Source organism: Neltuma alba, unplaced genomic scaffold, assembly GCF_004799145.2.
Source record: "Neltuma alba isolate B1F8T4 unplaced genomic scaffold, ASM479914v2 tig00001245_pilon, whole genome shotgun sequence".
Classification (NCBI taxonomy): Eukaryota; Viridiplantae; Streptophyta; class Magnoliopsida; order Fabales; family Fabaceae; genus Neltuma; species Neltuma alba.
In genome coordinates, this window is record NW_021632391.1 from 57,131 (window position 1) to 70,103 (window position 12,973).

General features: G+C 34.5%; 1 non-coding gene across 1 annotated transcript; it reads left to right on the forward strand.

Moving 5' to 3' along the window:
* Positions 1-6,344: 6,344 nt before the first annotated feature.
* On the forward strand, positions 6,345-6,451 carry LOC114754351 (small nucleolar RNA R71). The gene has a single exon (XR_003741162.1). It is a non-coding gene; the product is annotated as a small nucleolar RNA R71 (small nucleolar RNA).
* Positions 6,452-12,973: the final 6,522 nt, after the last annotated feature.

The following is a 12,973-nucleotide window of genomic DNA, read 5'->3' on the forward strand; positions in this document are numbered from 1 at the left end:
AGGGCTTAAAAAGTGCATTAACATTGGAAGGTAGTTGGACCATCTCATTAGACTTGAATTTCTTTTTATACCTATAAAGATCTCTCAATATCTTGACATACTTAGGTTGAGAGGCTAACCCAAATAAAGGCATATTAAGTTCTAATTTACTAAACAACTCAAATAAGTCATCATCTCTTTCACTATTAGCCTTAGATTTCCTCATGCTTTGTGTCACATCCGACACTAGGATAATTAGAAATAAGGAATATTTCTAAATAAATAAGGTCTAGAAAAGATAAGGAGAAATAGAAGAATTTTGGTGGAAAATAATTATTATGATTTTCTAAGTCAATTATGAAAATTTGACTAATTAAGAAAAATTAGTCAAAAATAATTATGGAAAAATATTTCCAAGCCTTAGAAAATTAAGAAAAAAATAAGGATAATATTCATTGAGAATTATATGAGATTATATAATTATTTTTGTCACCAAATTACCCTTAGAGAAATTACAAAGGAATTTAAGGGTAATTTAGGCCAATTTAAGGGATTTTATTTGGAAAATTCCAAATAAATATTTTTAAGGAGAATAAAATTCTAATAAAATTCCTATGATATCCCAAGGAATTCTAAGAGATTATGGAATTAAAAGAAGACCCTCAAATATCCAAGATTTTTCCTAATTACTTTGAAAAATGGAAAATTCACTAAAGAGAATGAAATTAGTTTTTCCTTTTTAGTTAATTATTGACAATTTAATTTTGAGATAAAGAAGGCATTTTGGGAAGATAAAAATGAGGAGAATAAATTATGGATCTGACAAAAAATAATTACAAAGGCCAGAGTACTGTAATTATAGAAAAGAAATTAAACCCGGAGTCAAAGTGCACTGATAAAGTGAAAACCAGAGTCTTGCAATTCAAATGGCTCACATTTTGCCATGTGTCAGGCCCCTAATAGAGAGGATTTGAATTTTCCAAGTGTCACTCCTCAAATGGAGAGGATTTTAACTTTTGGTAATTAATTTCAATTGGATTTAGTTAATTAAGAAAGGGAATGCAAGATTAAAAGGGGTAATGACACTTGGATTTTCATTAATGATGGTATTTGGGATATTTTGCTCATTAAAGAGCTCTTCCTCCCCCTATTTTTTAGACCCTTGTTTGGCCAAAAGAGAGAAAGTGAGAGCAAGAGAGAGTTTGAAAAAGAACCAAGAGAAAAGGCACTAACTTTGATTATCCAACCAAGGTTCAAGGTTAGTTTTTGGTTCTAACTTGTGCCTTTCCTTGTTTGCTTGGATTGTATGGTTAAAATTTATGGTTCTCTCCTTTTTCTTGTGCTGGCTGAATCATATATATAGCAGGGGAGGAAGTTTGGTTGTTCAATCTCCTTAGAACACTTCAAAGCATGATAGTTCCTAGTAGTTACAAGTGGTTATATGTTGTTCTTGAAGGGTTTTCCTTGTTGTATTTCTTAAGAACCAATTTGGCCAACCTAGGAAATAGACCCTAGGATGAGTTTTTCAATGTTTTAAGGCCTCCATTGTGTTCAAAATGGAAAATAGTATAGGGTGAACCTAAATAACAATTGTTGGAAGCATGGGAACCAAAGTTAAAATTTTTGGATAGTGAACCCTATAGGTTCGGTCAAGTGGAATCTGAAAGGAGGGGTTTTGTTTTTTTAAATCCAAGCACATATTTGGAAAACTATAGGAATAAGTTAGGAGGGAACTTTTAGGGTTAAAGAAATAAACCCTAAAAAATCAAGAACAAAGAGGGAAGCTTTAAAAGGGTTTAAGAAGTTCTTGAGTTATGTTGTTGATTTTTGTATGGAATGGTTGATGATCTTACTGCCCCTTTTGTACTTTATCTTGTGAGGGTTTGGCATTTGTGAAGGGAAGGAATAAAAACAAAGAAAGCTCAAGTCTTTGGAGCAAGGTAGCAAAGTTTAACCTAGCTACTAACATTAACTTTGCATTGTTGATTATTGCATGATTAATTGCTGTTATGTGGATGAGCTTTGCTAATTGTGATGTGGCTGCTCTTTCACTTTATTGCTTTGGCCTTTGTATGATTGAGATTGCCAAATTATGAGAATGCTAGTTCACCACTAGTAGCTAATGTGGTTATGCATAATAATGATGCTTGTTGATGATATAGTTGGTTGATTTTGCTATTGGGATTTCAATGAAATCTCTTTCCTTCCAAATAAAATCTAACCTTTTAGGAGATGAATCATTAAAGGGCAAGCTCCAGATTCAAGCTTAATCATGATGCCTAACCATAAAAATTTTGTTGGCTTTTGGTTATGTAATTATTTTGTTGTTCAATGCTATAATCCTAACCACACCACCAACTTGGAGCGATGTTTTGACTAGGTTCCCGAATGTTGAGTCATGAAATTTAGTATGAATGTAGAACATATCCTAAGATTCAATTTGATAGGTAGCATGTTAAAAATGGCCAACCACATGATTTATAATGGTTTTTCAAAGTTAAGGTCCAGAATCTGGAAAAGGAATTTTTACTAAAAGGATAGTGGTGACTTCCACAAAACTCTGACACTTTCTCAAATAGAATTGGTTCACAAGTTTATTTTTTCTTTAAAGAGAATTCAATGAGCTTTCCATATAAATTTGAACTACTCTGTTTTGATTTTTTTAGATTAAGTTATGATTTTTGAAGTTGGACTAGAAAACTAGATTTTTACCAAATGAATAGTAAAAATCTATAAATCAGCGTTTTGTGTGGAAAATTGAGCCCAAAACCATCCAACGTAGTCTAAAATGATTTTGATTGATCCCTAAGTTGATATGATAGTAAGATGTAACACTTTGAAGATAAGAATATGGAAAAGGAAGTTTCTTAAGATTTACGTCATTACCTTTATTGTTAGAAGTGTCTTGTGTGTTATGTTGACTCCTTTTAGCAGCTCCAACACCCTCTTTGCCGTCAACAAGCACAATAGCCTTTTTCTTTAAGATGCACTTCTCTTTCATACTTTTGAAAAGGTACAGTTGTAGAAGTTGGCCCTTGGAATTGTAAGCTTTCATCCAAAACAACCTCTTCATCTTTATTTTCCTTATCTTTCTTTCTAACAAACTTCCCACTTCTCAAACTTATAGCATTTAAGCCTTTAGGATTAATAACAGTGTTGGAGGGTAAGTCTCCTTGCTTAGCATCTTACTCACTCTTAAAATTTGCCATTTGGGTAACAAAAGTGTCACACCTTACTTATATAGTACCTTAGCATTCATTTAGAACCATTCCAGACCATGTTGGATGGTCTTACACTTAAAAATTTCAATTTGGACGTTAATTTTCGGAAAATTACTATTCACTGTCTAGTTTTCCGATTACAGGTCCAGCTTTGAAAAATCATAACTAATTCTAAAAAAATCGTATGGAGGTGTTCCAAAATTCTACAAAAATCTCTTTCAATGCTCTTTAAGGGAAAAATATTCAACTGAACTCACCCTCACTGAAAACGTACAGTTTATTGGATTAAGATTACTATTCGTTTGGTAAAATCTGGACTTTCCAGATTCTCTGCCTTAACTTTGAAAATTCATATTTCTTCATATATACATCCAAATGAGGTGATTCACCACTCATTTTAAATCTTGGGATGTGTAATATAAGTATACCAAATTTCATAGCTTAACTCATTCATATGATAGGTCAAACTGAAGCTCGAAACTAATTGCTCCATGACCTACGTTTTATCCCTTAACATCTCTTTACTTTCATTCTTTTTATTTCTTTGGCATACCTAACATGGGCTTACTTTTTCCCATTCATGCTCATACATTCCTATACATGCCATAAGCTTTATAATTAAATACATGGCATTCACAACATAATTATAGCATAGGAGAATTATACATTGAATATTAGTATCAATCATTAGCATCAATAATTCTCCACTTCTTCTCCTTGCTTCTCATGCCATTAGTGCCTATCATTGATTGACCTAAATGGTTGGTTACGAAGGGGTGAGATTCGGGGGAATCTTAGTAGCAAACATTACCACATACATGCACAAGATGGATGCTAGTGTATGGTATGTAGTTTTTCATAACTTAAGTTAACTAGTGACATGCCATCATGCTTTATGCTTGGTATGAAAATGCATGGCCATGGAAACATATTAAAAAAAGCATTTTCAGCAACAATCATCATGTTACAACATCATTCAAACAACAAATACAAACCAACACATGAGCATACCATGTCAAGCACATAAAGGGTAAGTTCACTGCCTTGCATCTCAAGCTTTCCTCTTACTTTTCCTTTGACTCCCTTGACTTTCCAACCATGTGGGCATTTGGTTAACATCACCAAACATCCTCTTGGATGTTCCAAAGGTCCTAAACATAACCATAATGATCACACAATCCATTCAGAATCAGATATGTACAGTAACTAGTTCGAAATAGGTATCAAATGAGATGCTACAGCTACCACATACCTTGATCTTGAAGCTTGAACTTAGGTGGACTTTCTCTTACTAGAAATAGCTCTTTCTCTCTCTAGATGCAAGGGTAGCAGAGTTTTCCCTAGTGTTCATCAGCTTGGCTGAATTGGGGGGGAGAAGAGTGCCTATTTATAGCCAAAAAGTTAGCTTGAATGGACCAAAATGCCCTTGGTAGCTAGAAGAATGAGTAAGGGCAATTTTGGAAGTTCAAGTGGACTTTTGCATCATCATTGCATCACCTTATTACATCATCCTTGCATCATGCTTCTAAAAGAGGCCACGTGTCACAAAAATGATGGAGGAGAAGGAAGATTAGATCATAAGCATCGGATCTAAACTTAGCCCTTAAGTTTCCTCCTATTTTACTTGGCCCACATTTCTTTGACTTTCTTTATGGCCTTCTGGGGTTCAGTGAATTCTTCTGTCTACTCCATAAATTCCCCTTCATTCTAAAGAGTACCTATAAATTTTCTCAGGCCATAACACTTCCTCTAAGCCTTGTATAAAAATCATTTACTAAAATACCCTTTTTATCGGTATAATCTGCTCTTTAATTTATTAAAGCCATTCCACTGGCCTTTTGGTTGCGGGACTAATTTTATAAATTAGTATAACCTTTCAACCAATTAATTCTCATTTTTACGTACATTTTTGAGGTCTCTTGCTATTTTAAATAATTACCTCAAATAGTGTACTTTTTACTAGCCATACCCTCATAAATTCCATTTAAGCTATCTCAGGGGTATTTTCATCTTTTCTCTTTATAGAAGAGTCTTAGGATATTATTTCCCATTTTTTGGGATTTTCTTGAAATTTTCTATACACTCTTCCATTTTTCCCCTTGCTGGTCATAACGTTTTGAATTTACAATTTAGTCCCTGCTTGGACTTAACTTCATATAATCCTCTCTTTAAGGCTTCTAACTTAACCTTTGGCCTATATCTAGTCTCTTTTCTCTCTCTAGGCCTTCGAGACTTTACTGGAGTCTCTGACCTTGATTATACTGAAGCCCCTGAAAAACTTTTACTTTGCAGTTTAGTCCCTGAAACTGCTTTGACTTCCTTTCTCATCTTTAGGACTTCTGCTCAAAAAAGGTCCCGTAGCCTATCCAATTCAGGCTACTTTTGATGCTTTTAGGCCCAAAAGTCTGGATGTTACAAAAAGCTTGGAGATTATTATTTTTTATCTCAAGTTGCTCCACCTTGTCACACAACTTGCTCATCTTTAATAAAGTGTCCTCTTTATTAGGTTCTTGGATTGAAATTTCTCTTATTGTAGATGGCCCAACATAGTTTCCCATAGAGGTATTCCCAAATTGTGCTTGAAAATTTCTAGCACCCCTATACAAATTCTCCTTACCTTGACTACCTTGAAATCTTCTATTGTCATTGCCATTCCACTTAGAGGTAAAGTTTCCTCTCCAACCATTATTATAAGTGTTTTAGGGGAATTTGTAAGGTCTTTGGAAGTTCATGGTAGCTACTTCTCTAGATTCAACCATAGAGGGACAATTAGTAGTAGTATGCATAGGAGTGGCACACACATCATAAGTGGTAGGGACAAGAGCTTGAGTCATGGGAGCAGTGTGCAGGGCTTTGACTTGGTGTTTTTGTTGAGTTTGCATGGCCTTTTGCATATAAACCATTTGGTCACTTAAGATAGCCAATTTGTTCAGGATTTCATCTGTTTGCCAAGCTCCTAGCCCATATACTTAGGCAGCATCTCTAACCCCAAACTGTTGATTATTTGTAGCCATATTCTCTAAAAGATCCCACACCCCTTGAGAGGTTAAGTCAATTAAAGAACCACCAGCAACAACATCAATGGTAGATTTTTAGTGATCCAGCGATCCATCATAGAAATATTAAACCTAATGTGGTTGGAAAATTTGGTGATATGGGCATTTAGTAAGAAAAGCTATGAACCTTGTCTAATACTCATAAAGACTTTCTCCAATCTCTTGTTGAACACTATAAATTTCCTTCCTCATCCTAGCTGTCCTTGAAGTGGGGAAATATTTTTCTAAAAATTGCTTCTTTAATTACTCCCATAAGAGTGTTGCAAAATGTTGAGGCAACATGTGTAACCACTCCTTGGCCTTGCCTTCCACAAAAAACAAGAAGACTCTACTTAAAACATTATCTAAGTGAGCTCCTAGAGGCTTTATGGAAGAATAGATCATGTGAAGGTTTTGGGGATGCCCATATGGGTCCTCACCTGCATTGCCATGAAACTTAGGTAAGGCAATTATCAAGGCTCTTTTTAATTCAAAGTCAGCATTAAAATTGTAGAAGCCATAAGGATTATAATCAATGTTAGAAGAATTCATTTCTCTTATGCTCCTATGCCAAACATTATTAGCTCTATTATTTTCTCTTGGAAATTGTGTCCTAGTGGCCAATCATTGTATTATGAACATTGTTGATTTATGAATTTCTTAATTATGTTATCATATTATTTGCATGTTTACTATGATGACTATCCTTGGATAACTCATGATTTATCCTAAATGTCCCTAGTCAGTCATCTATGTGGGAGCAGAGATGAAATAAGACCAGTATGACTTTGAAGATATATAGAGATATAAATCAAAGTCATAGGCACACGTAAGAGTACGAGGTGTTGGACCAACCCGCTATGAGAGAGCTGCATGGGTTAAGTCATAAGCTTCTCTCATATACAAACCATGTCACTGTGCCCTTTGACCTGAGATCATCATGGATTCCTACATGAGAAACACTTAGCTTTGACCCAGTCAAAAGTCACTTTTGACTGAGTGATCATAAAGACTATGTTCAGGCTTAGTGTTTTTTTTCATGCGGAGGGAATGGTCAAGATGGAATTTGTCCCTCACATTTGTAGAGAGATATTACTGGGCCCCTCGATGAGTGGGTTTGAGAAATGTATGGCCATACTATAATGGAAAGGTAGTTCTGTTTCTATACTCAGACTACTCAGGGATCGAGAAAGTAACGGTCATGAATAGGAGGATGACGTTCTCCATGCCTCATCCATGACCAAAATGTCGTGTGACAAAAGGGACGTGATATGGTTGTATGAAAGGATACATCGTTCAATAATCCTTATATGATTTGGGTAGTCATGATGTCTTGCTAGAGACCGCTTACGACTTATGAGTCATTATAGTTAATGGCCCACTGCCAACTTCATATGGGCCTACAAGGTCGCACACAAAATAGCCCAACACGAGCTATGATGTCCAGATTCATTGAATCTAAGATATGTCCAGATTCAATGAATAATATAGGGTGGACGTGTATATATATATATATAAATTCGTGTATATATATATTATATAAATATAAGAGATATTAATTGTTGGATTTAATTTATAAGGATAAATTAGATCTATATAAATTAATTCCGTCATATCTTTATTTTGAATTAAATAAATAGGTGAATTAAATCTGTGAGACGGATTTAATATTAGGCAATATTTGATATTGTATTAATTTCGAAATTAATTTAGGATTAATTTCAAAATTAAATATCATTCATAATACCTATAGCATCCTATATATTTGATATGAGGAGCTAGGGTTTTAAGAGTGAGAGTGAAAACACTAGCAGATGAGAGATGGCCAAAACTAGAGAAGGGAGGACAGTTTCTTCGAAAATAAACCCTAGACGGACTAAAAGCGCTAGCACGTTGTTTGTGATTGGAGAGCTGTTCGTGTGGATACCGGTAGAGGAAGCCAATCGGAGTTGTCGACTTCGAGCGATAAAAGAGGCGAGCAGAGGCATCCTGAACAGCAGAATCCCCGAGTCACCAAGAAACCGAACATCGAAGGTAATGCTTCTTACCACTTGACTTAAACACAATCGGTAGATCCGGGCAAGGGATTGAAAATTTTAAAGTTTATTCCGTTGCGCGTCTTTCAATTCCCTTCATTTTCAACCTATTGCTCTTTGTCACATTCTGAGAAAATTTCATCTGGACATAGGAAGTTAAAAATTGGGATGAGGGCCAATGTAAAAACTAGATGAGGAGACGAAACAACTTTTGATGTGAAACCCCAATAAGGTCCGGGCTAGTATTTTCGTAATCATCGATCTAAGAAGGGCAAAATGAGAAAATTTAAGAAAACTCTAGAGAATTCCCAAAAAATGAGAAAAATGTAAATTAGAGGTTTTGGAATCCCGGTTGAGGCCCAAAAAGTAGAATTATTATGAAAATAAATTGTTATGGAATTTTCCATAAACGGAGGTTTTTTGGGAAAATATTGAAAAATTAGAGGAAAACAATTATTTTAATTAGTTAGAGGCCTCAATAATTTAGAAAAAATATGAAAAATCATCTAAATATTTTTTGAAATTTATAAAATTGGTTTTGAGCCTTGGAAGCTCAGGAAATTAATTTTAGAGAATTTAATTTTTCATAGTTACATTGATAGAGGCCTAATCAGGAAAAATTCAAAATGAATAGCTAGATGTGGAGAAAATTTCTGAAAATTTTCAAATCATATCCTTATATAAGAAAGGGATTTCTCATGGAGAGAAATGAATTTTGGAAGGTCTAGAAAAATTATGGAATGTTGCTAATGAATAGTAACCGATAAAGTTTCAAAATGGTTTGGGATTGTTATTTGGTTGATAGGCTATTTTTTTGGGCCATCCTAAACCATGTGTGGGGCCCACACTAGGCCTAGAATGAAGCCTAATTTCATGACTTTTCTGGACAGTTCAAATTAATTAAAATAAAATCTAATTTTCATGGATAAATCATAGAAAACTCTGGTAAATGCACACTTAGATCAATCTGAATGCTTCTTGCTATTGATGCCTGCCAAGTGTAATATCCCAACTTTTGGGTCTAAAAGTACCAGAAATAGCCTAAATTGGATAGGCTACTAGACCCCTTTTAGCAGAAGTTCCAAAGATGAGAAAGGAAGTCAAAGCAGTTTTAGGGACTAAACTGCAAAGTAAAAGTTTTCAGGGGCTCAAGTATAATTAAGGCTAGAGGCTCCAATAAAGTTTTAAGGGCCCAGAAAGAGAAAAGAGAGTAAAAACAGGCTAAGGGTTAAGTTAAAAACCTCAAAGAGAGGATTGTATGAAGTTAAGTCCAAGCAGAGACTAAACCGTAAATTCAGAAAGTTATGACCAACAGGACTAAAAATGGAAGAGTATACAGAGAATTGCAAGAAAATCTCAGAAAATGGGAAATAATATTCTAAGGCTCTTCTGTTAAGAGAAATGATGAAAATACCCCTAAGGTAGCTTAAATGGAATTTATAAGGTTATGGCGGGTAAAAAGTACATTGTTCGAAGTAATTATTTGAAATAGCAAGAGACCTCAAAAATGTATACAAAAATGAGATGAAATGGTTGAAAGGTTGTACTAATTTATAAAATTTATCCTGCAACCAAAAGGCCAGTAGAATGGCTTTAATAAATTAAAAAGCTGATTATACTGATAAAAAAGTATTTTAATAAATGAATTTTATGCAGGGCTTAAAGGAAGTGTTATAGCCTAAGAAAATTCATAGATATTCTCAAGAATTAAAGGGAATTTATGGAGTAGACAGAATAATTTTCTAAGCTCCGGAAGGTCATAAAAAAAGTCAGAGAAACGTGGGCCAAGTAAAATAAGAGGAAACTTAGAGAACAAGTTTGATCCAATGGCTAGGATCTAATCTCCCTTCTCCTCCACCACTTTTGTGACACCTAACAACTTCTAGAAGAATGAGGTAAGGATGATACAAGAAGATGATGCAATGATAATGTAAAAGTTAACTTAGAGTTCCAAGATTACCCTTACTCTTTCTATTAGCCACCAAAGGCATTTTGGTCCATTCAAGCCAAAGTTTTGGCTATAAATACCCCACCTTAGAAGAGCATTTTGGTAGCCATTTGTAGAGGAAAACCTCTGCCAAAATTTAGAGAGAGAAATATAGGGGTGAAGGCCAAGAAGAAGGAACAAGATTCAGGCTTCAAGATCAAGGTATGTGATGGTTATAGCATCTGACTTGATGCCTCTTTCAAATAAGTTACTCTTTGTATCTAATTCTAAAATTTGTCATGATTACAGTACACTCTGTAAGCTTTAAATCCATGGGCAGAAAACTTCATTTGGATATGTGTACAATTTATGGTGATTTTTCAAAGTTGGGGTCTAAAATCTGGAAACAGTGTTTAACCTTTGGTAGAGTGACGAATTTCGTACAATTCTAGTACTGTTTAGCATAGAATTGGTTCCTGAAACTATTTTTCCTTTAAAGAGAACTTAAGGAGCTTTCAGTGAGACTTGGAACCACTCAGTTTTGGTTTTTTCTAAAATTAATTATGAATTTTCAAAGTTGAGTAAAAATTCTGGAATTTCTATGTGAACAGTACCCGTGAAGCAAAATTTTCAGATTTGATCTTCTTGAATCTAAGGCCATTTAAAGTGGTCCTAATTGACAAGAAATGGATCTTAAGGATAGGAAATGATGAGATTTATGTTAGAAAAGCTAGAAAGAAAACCCTAAAACCAAGGGAAAGGGTTGAGGTTCAAGAGAGCTAGTTTTGAACATTGTGCAACCTCTTAGTCCTAATAGATTGTATGATCATTATGACTATGTTTAGAACCTTGGAACATCTAAGAGGATGTTTAGTGATATTGACTGAATGCCCACATGGTTGGAAAGTCAAGGGAGTCAAAGGAAAAGTAAGAGGAAAGCTTGAGATGCAAAGTAGTGAACTTACCTATTCTCATTGCTTGATGTTGCATGCTTGTGTGTTGCTGTGTACATGTTATTTGAATGTTAATGTGACATGTTTTAGCTGTCGTAATTGCTATTCATGATGAGTAGATTATGTCTCCATGGCCATGCATCAAGAAGTTAGCTTTGAGTATGCTAATATGTCACTAATTAACAAGAGAATAAACAAGTTGCGTGTAATGCATTAGCATCAATCTAGCATGATTAATATGGTATTGTTTACTACTGAGACTTCCCTAAATCTCACCCTCCCTAACCAACTATTTAGATCAATCATCAATGGGCAATAATGACATGAGAAGCAAGGAGAAGAAAGTGGAGAATTATTGATGTTAATGAATGATATTATTATTCAATATGTAATTCTCCTATTATGTAATTTATGTTATGGATGCCTATGATGCTATGTAATTAATCATCATGTTTTTGGGATGCATGAGAGTGTATGAGCATGAATGAGAAAGAGTAAGCCCATTTTATGTATGCCAAAGAAATAAAAAGAATTAAAGTAAAGAGATGTTATGAGATAAAACGTAGGTCCTAGAGTAGTGAGTTTGTAGCTCCAGTTTGACCTATCAAATGAACGAGTTAAGTCACGAGGTTTGACATACTCATAGTACATATCCCAAGCTTTAAAATGAGAGGTAGATCACCTCAATTAGATGTGTACACAAGGAGATACGAATTTTCAAAATTGAGGCACAGAATCTGGAAGTTCCAGATTTTACAAAATGAACAGTAATATTTATTGAATAAACTGTACGAATTGGTCAAGGATAAGTCCAGTTTGATATTTTTTTGGTAAAGAGCATTGAAATAGCTTTTGATAGAATTTTAGAACACCTCAATACAATTTTTATGGAATTAGTTATGAATTTTTGAATTTGGACTTATAATCTGAAACTTAAACAGTGAATAGTAACTTGAGTAAGTATGTTGAAATTTTAAATCCGCGGGCTTGTGTCTTGATCTACTTGAACCATAACGCTTACGAATGTGTAATCTGAGGGGTTAAAGACAGCGCGTTTCACCAAGTATCCCCCTTAGATGGCAGCTTGGTTGTCCAAATGGAGGGGCAAATGGCAGAAAATTTTTGCCTATAAATACCCCCGCAAAATACATGAAAATGGTAGGAAAAATTAGAAAACTAAGGGGAGGTGCTGCAACTTTGGAAACCTGACCTATAAACCGAAATTGTTGAGGAGTTTGGACAAGAAATCATCTGGCTTTTGGTAAGAAAACATCAAGGTATGTTCAAGCCTTGTTATAGTTAAGATTCAAGCTTGTTTTGGTTAGGTTTTTGGCATGAAAACTCAAGGGGAATTGCTACACCTTTTTGCTCAGGACAGGTGACCTTTAAGGAAGGATAGAAACCTTAATAATGAAGTGGAATCAGTTTGTTTAAGTAGTGTATGGATTGCTTTTTGGAAGAAAACCAACCTAGGGTATATATACATCAATTTGGCCAAAGGGGGAACTTGATGCATCAGCTTGTTTTGCTATGATTTGATGATTTCAATGGGTTTAAAATGTGTTTTTGTGTAGGAACATGCTAAAGGGAAGCGTTTAAAATTATTGGAATCAAATATGGAATTTTTGGAAACTATATTTCCCTATTCGGCCATGGCAGATTGAGAGAGAAGGAGTTTGATTCTTAAAAATCTGATTGGATATTTGAATTTTTCATGAAAAATTGTGTAGGATTGAGCCAAGAGATTACGTAATGTAGAGGAGTACTAATATTGTTAAAAATCAAAGAAAAAGGGGGAATTATGTAAGTTAAGGTTAAAGTG